The 6,513-nt window shown below is 46.5% G+C and overlaps 1 pseudogene; it reads left to right on the top strand.

The window, feature by feature from the left end:
- The first annotated feature begins 5,466 nt into the window (after window positions 1–5,466).
- LOC144327720 (exosome complex component RRP4 pseudogene) lies at window positions 5,467–6,028 on the top strand (annotated as a pseudogene).
- Window positions 6,029–6,513: the final 485 nt, after the last annotated feature.

Below are 6,513 nucleotides of genomic sequence, written 5' to 3'. Positions count from 1 at the left end.
ACTCGCACTGCTTAACTCAGAGGAACCTTATTCTGTGTCAATGTGTTTAGGCACAGTGGCAGAGGAAGCCGCTTGGGTGCCTGGGGTGGCGCGCCCATAGACCGTGGAGCTTCAGCTCACCGTGGGGCCTCCAGAGTGTGAGCTGCTCTGAGTCAGGAAGTCCTCAGCTCAGCTACAAACATGCTAAGGCTGCAATCCTACACACACTCTGTGGAAAAATAGGATTTATTTCTGAGTAAGCATAGGATTTTCCTATTTACAGTGCATAGGATTACATTGTAAGTGGTTGCAGGCAAGATCCTGTTTTAGTTCCTACACGTGCAGTATACACCTGCAGTATAAGGCGAAGGGATATGGTAGTAGTCTAAACCTTATAGGGCTGTTGTATGTGAAGTTTCTGACTTACCTAGAAACAACTGTGCAATATCATATTCAAGTAACTTGTTTGGAAAGGTCTGTACGCTTCTGTAATGGCAGTTCAAAAGGTCCAATAAAAGGTTAAAGGATATAGAAAGACATTTCATACAGAAAATTATATTTACACCTCAAAAATGACAATGTTGATAATAGACTCATAGAGTTGGAAGGGACCCCAAGAGTCATCTAGTCCAATGGCCTGCAATGCAGGAATCTCAACTAAAGCACGCATGACAGATCTGAAAAGGATTCAGAAAAGGGCCATCCCAATGGTAAAGGGATTGGAGCAACTCCCCTATGAAAACAATTATAGCATTTGGGGCTTTTCAGTTTAGAAAAAATGTGAGAAAAAGGAGACTTGATAGAGGTGTATAACTTTATTTGTGGCACAGAGAAAGTGGATAGGAGAAAAAAAAGAAAGTGAATAGGGAAAAGATAATATTAGTAGGACTGGTCCAATACATTTTGCCACCTGAGGCAAACCACAAAATGGTGTGCCCCACCCGGCCAGGGAATAAAGAAAGAGTGAAGAGCTACATCAGCAACCAGAGGGAAAATCAAATCAGCCTTACCCAATGGTTGTCCCAGACCCAAAGGCCATGGGAGGTGGGGGGAACGGGAACCACTCTGAACCATGCAGGGTAAGTGCAGAGCCTAAGAGATCCCAGAAGGCAGCCCCAACCATTTCCCCCCTAGGAGTGGGAGGAGACCAGCAGTGCCTCCTATTGCCAAGATGCCACTTTGGAAGCATCATGGCAGAGGACTGTCGAGGAGGCGGCAGATGCAGCCTCCAAGGAGTGTGCTGCCACCCCCCTCTGTGGATCCTGCCACCTGAGGTGATTGCCTCACCTGGCCGCATAAGTGAGCCTGCCCTGAATATTAGAACCCAGTTGCTGCGAATCACAAGTGGGGAGACGGCTGTTGCACTCAGGTCCGGCCCACAGGCCTCCGAAGGGTATCTGGTTGGCTCCTGTGAAAATAGATGCTGGACTAGGTGAGCCTTTGGTCTGATCTGGTAGAGCTCTTATTATGTGTTTAGAAAAGACGCTCAAGTAACATAGGCAACATACTTTTGTTTCTTGCTCCATTTTGTTTCCATAACCTTCATGTGCTTTCATAATAATGGCCTCAGCCTTAGCCTTAGACCAGGGGTCAGCAAGGTTTATCTTGCCGGATGGGTTCCACGGAGATGAGTGCCCGCACCCATAATTTTCGGTGCCTGCACGTGTACAGATGTGATTTTCGGTGTCTGCGCATGCACAGACGTGATTTTCAGCACCACGGAAGCGAGTCCCCGTGCCACACTGCGCCGGTTTAGAGCAGCACAAGAGCAGGCAACTCAGTTCGGAGGCGGCTCATGGGCTGGTCAAACAACCTCCGTGGACCTCTTCCAGCCCATGGGCCTTATGTTGCTGACCCCTGCCTTAGACTATCCAGGGCTTCTGCACTTTTATGCAGAAGAGAAGAGGGCATTTCAGTAGATGTAGCTTACCATACAAACTTACATTTAAGTAAAGTTGATTAAAGTGAAGTACTGTGGATATAGGATCATCTTTTTCATCTTTCACCTGGCAACCTTGCTCAGCCTATAGCAACCAAACAGCAGTCCAGAAGCTACTAGCTGAACTCAGATCAGATGCATTTAGCCTACCTATCAAACTAGATTGGTTTATTGTGCTCTGTTGTACTTAGGATGTTGAGTGATCCCCACTGCCATGTGTGCATAAGGTCTGACTAGGAGGATGTGAGCCAGCCCTTTGCTTCCATCATTGTTTCTTTCCCTGACTGCCAGACCAGACCTTAGTAGGTTCGTTCATACCACAGAACACCAATCTAGAATGGTAAGGTGTTTTTATTAGGCAGTCCTCTATTTGAAAGATGAAGAACCCTAAAAAGGGAGAGCAGGGACACTGAAGTTGCCCATGGACATTAGCACCTATTGTCAGCAGACTCAGCAGGCACCCAGGTGACTTGGTCAAATTCTTCTCTGCTATAGCAAAATGTATTGCATTTCGATTCAAATTATAGCAATTATTTATAAAATGTCCATCTCTACCTGTAAAGTAGCATATGGAAATTTTATATAAATTTCCATATGCTTATATCTGTCTGTCTGTCTGTGTCCTTCTTTTAGGTGATTCATTTGCTTTTTTCAGTGATGTGTATGTGGCTGCCATACATTCCTCTATACCTGTCTGTCAACAAGCTATTTAGATTCTATTTGCCTTTCTTTCCTGTGTTGCTTCTGGACCAAAGGTGAGATGTCAGTGCCCTGGACAGAACAGTTCCTAGTTGCAAGATAGAGAATCTGCAGTACAGTATGGGAGCTAGTTCAAGTTTGGTGGCACCTTTTTCACGCTGTCCCTCTGTTGCAACTCCTGCTTTCCAGAATTTGTCAGCTGTGGCTGTAGAGTTGAGTATAACAACAGACCTAGTTAAAGAAAGGTTGCTAGGCTATGTGATGACTCAAACCTGAGCTGGCAGAACGGGTCCTGGGCTGGTACCGCTCACTTGCCCATGCATGTGAGGGAGCAGTGAGTGGCCCCAATCCTTGCCTCTCCCAGGACCTGAGCTACCTTTAACTTCCCTTTCTCCTTTCCTGCATGAAACCCTAGCGCTTGGGCTAGGTCTGGGCCAGACCATCTAAGTCAAGCAGGCCATGATCCCTAGTGGGCTCAGGGGGAAAACCCATGTCCATGACTACCTGGATCTGATGCCTTCAAAGCAATGTGATGAATGAGCTATGTTCTAACAGCTTTGCAACATATAGCCAACTTCCAGGAACTGCTATATTCTTCCAGAGTTGCACAGTGGTGATCAAGCACTAGTAACTATGTAATTCTAAACATGCCTACTCAAGAATAAACCACACTGAGTTCAATGGGACTGACTCTAACATAATTGTGTTTAGGATTGCAGCCAAAGAGATCAACTGCAGCTCAGTTCAGATTGGAATTTAGAGCCAAACAGAACAAAATGTATATAGAATTCTAAAATTACTTCAGTGGTTAGACTTTGAACATTCACAATTTAAGAAAGTGGCCAGAAAAAGTACAAAATGCCTGGTCTGGTTTTACTGATTTTGCTGCCAGCATGGTTTAGAAGTGGGAAATGTTATATTGATGTTAATATGTAGTTAACAGACCGATAGTGTACCAAGGGGTCGAAATCAGGGAAAGAAGAAAAACCTATTATTTGAATTTTCAGTTGTTGGCAAGTTTGTCTCTGCCAGTTAGAGAGCCAGTGTGGTGTAGTGGTTAAGAGCGGTAGTCTTACAATCTGGGGGAACTGGGTTCGCGTCTCCGCTCCTCCACATGCAGCTGCTGGGTGACCTTGGGCTAGTCACACTTCTCTGAAGTCTCTCAGCCCCACTCACCCCACAGAGTGTTTGTTGTGGGGGAGGAAGGGAAAGGAGAATGTTAGCCGCTTTGAGACTCCTTAAAAGGTAAAGGTACCCCTGCCCGTATGGGCCAGTCTTGACAGACTCTAGGGTTGTGCGCCCATCTCACTCAAGGGGCCGGGGGCCAGCGCTGTCCGGAGACACTTCCGGGTCACGTGGCCAGCATGACATCGCTGCTCTGGCGAGCCAGAGCCGCACACGGAAACGCCGTTTACCTTCCCGCTAGTAAGCGGTCCCTATTTATCTACTTGCACCCGGGGGTGCTTTCGAACTGCTAGGTTGGCAGGCGCTGGGACCGGACAACGGGAGCGCACCCCGCCGCGGGGATTCGAACCGCCGACCTTTCGATCGGCAAGCCCTAGGCGCTGAGGCTTTTACCCACAGTGCCACCCACGTCCCTTGAGACTCCTTAGGGTAGTGATAAAGCGGGATATCAAATCCAAACTCCTCCTCTTCTTCTTCTTTTTAGAAATCTCAACTTCTTCATACCAATTTCTCTACACTGCCAGTTACGTAACAGAACCCAATGCAAGTTCACACTATTGTCTAACATGGACCTACTGAACTGGACCACATACAAATCATAGATCATTATCAGTTATTAATATCTGCAGTCCCAGCAACTACCTAGCTGGTTGCTACAGTCTTATTCAATGTCTGGTGTACCCAGTCCCTTAGGAAAATAAATGAACAACAGCTCATACGGAGGGCTCTCTCCTTTTTCTTCGCGCTGGTCTCCGACTTGGTTTGCTTATGCCATGCTCTTTTCCATATTCCCTTGTCTCTACTGAAATGTATTTCATACTCGGATACATTTGTTGTCTTTGACAGCAGCACTCATGCACAGTCAGACCAGGAAACTGGAACAAGAATGACCAGATTGTATCTTAAAACTGGTTATTTTCCAATTAGAAAGCAAGACCCAGTAATTAACTCAGAGAGAAATTAACCTAAGGATGGAAATTAGGCTCCTGCTACAAAACATACATCAGATAGTCAACATGTAGGAACATAGAACAGATGTTTCTGTATAAGTAGGACTATAGAACAGAAGTTTCTCTAGGTTCTACTAGTGGGGAGTGCCCTGTGCTGCCCAGGAATTTGTAGAAACGGGAAAAAAATGGTCTGGTTTTTAAACAGATAGTGTAATTTGTGAGTTTGGACCATCTTGGGAGTTTCCACCATCTTGATTCAAAATGGTGTCTGGCATCCAAATGTTGATGAAGTTCCCCACCCCTCACCTTGGAAACCTTTGTGGTGCCAAGTTTGGTAATGATATCTCAAGAGGCAGCCAAACCTATGCCAAAAAACGAGCAGTCACACCAAAGTGATAGTTCATTCTATCTTGTTCCAAAATGGTGCCTGGGATCCCAACGTCAATGAAAACTGCCTCCCCCACCTCAGGAAGCCTTGTGCTGAGTTTGGCAACGGTGGTCAAACCTACAGAGAACAGATGGACAGACGGAAGAACCACTTTCCAATATTTATAATACATTATTTATTTCTGTACACTACCTAGGTATTTCCTGAATGTTTATAAGTTCTGAAATAAGTAAAATGAATGAATGAGGCGTGCGTGCCAGGACTTAAAAAGGCAGAACCGGAGGCAGCGCTTCAGGGAATCATGCGGCTGCGTGCCAGCAGTCAAGATGGCAGAAGCAGCAGCAGCACTGGCCCCGACGACATCCATGGAAGTACAGCTCCCAGTTCCCTGCCCTCACCTGGCTCAGAGCTTCTCCAGCAGGGTGGGCAAGTGGGACAAGGACCTGATGGCCCCAGGGGACACCATCACCACTGACCCAGGATACATGAGAGGCCACGGAACATACCTGGGAGAAGATAAGCTCGTTGCCTCTGTGGCTGGTGTTGTGGACAGCGTGAACAAGCTGGTCTGTGTGAAAACTTTGAAAACGAGATACAGTGGCAAAGTCAGTGATATTGTGGGACGAATCAGAGGTTCAGCAGAAACAGTGGAAAGTCGAGACCAATTCCAGGCTGGATTCTGCCTTGCTCCATTCATCCATGAATCTTCCAGGAGGGGAGCTGAGGCAGAGATCAGTAGAGGATGAACTGGCAATGTGAGATTACCTGCAGGAAGGGGACCTTATCGGTGCAGAAGTCCAAGCGGTGTTCAAGGACCTTCTCAAGCCAGAGGTGATGGAGAAGATTGTGCTGAAGACGCGTCAGAGACTACTGGAACTGGAGGAGTGATTGGAGAGGGAAAGTGGTGAGGCAGTGATGGTCCTTTCCTTTCAGGGATCTAGCCTCCCCAAGGTTCTTTTTTCCAGTGTGAGATTTCATTACAGATCCCATGCTGAATAGAAAAAGGGGGACTGTGGAAGTGATGAGAACTTTTGCTTTAATAATTTTGGTATCCTTTGTTATCCTGTGGCCCTCCCAATGAGGCTGGACTACAGTTTACACACCCCCAACCACCAGCTGTACTACCTGCAGGGGCTGATAAGGTGGGTTCCAGCAGGGTAGGAGTCCAACAGCTTCTCAATGGCTACTGCTTTCTCAGCCCCTGACCTAGCACCACATTCCTCTACATGTAGTCAGCATTGTAAAAAGCATCTATGATACAGTGGATGCTTCAAGCTATGTGTGTGCATGCAGGAGGAATTATTTTCTTTCTTTCTTTCTTTCTTTCTTTCTTTCTTTCTTTCTTTCTTTCTTTCTTTCTTTCTTTTTACTGG

Source organism: Podarcis muralis, chromosome 5 (genome assembly GCF_964188315.1).
Source record: "Podarcis muralis chromosome 5, rPodMur119.hap1.1, whole genome shotgun sequence".
NCBI lineage: Eukaryota > Metazoa > Chordata > Lepidosauria > Squamata > Lacertidae > Podarcis > Podarcis muralis.
This window is presented reverse-complemented; position numbering and strand designations above follow the sequence as displayed.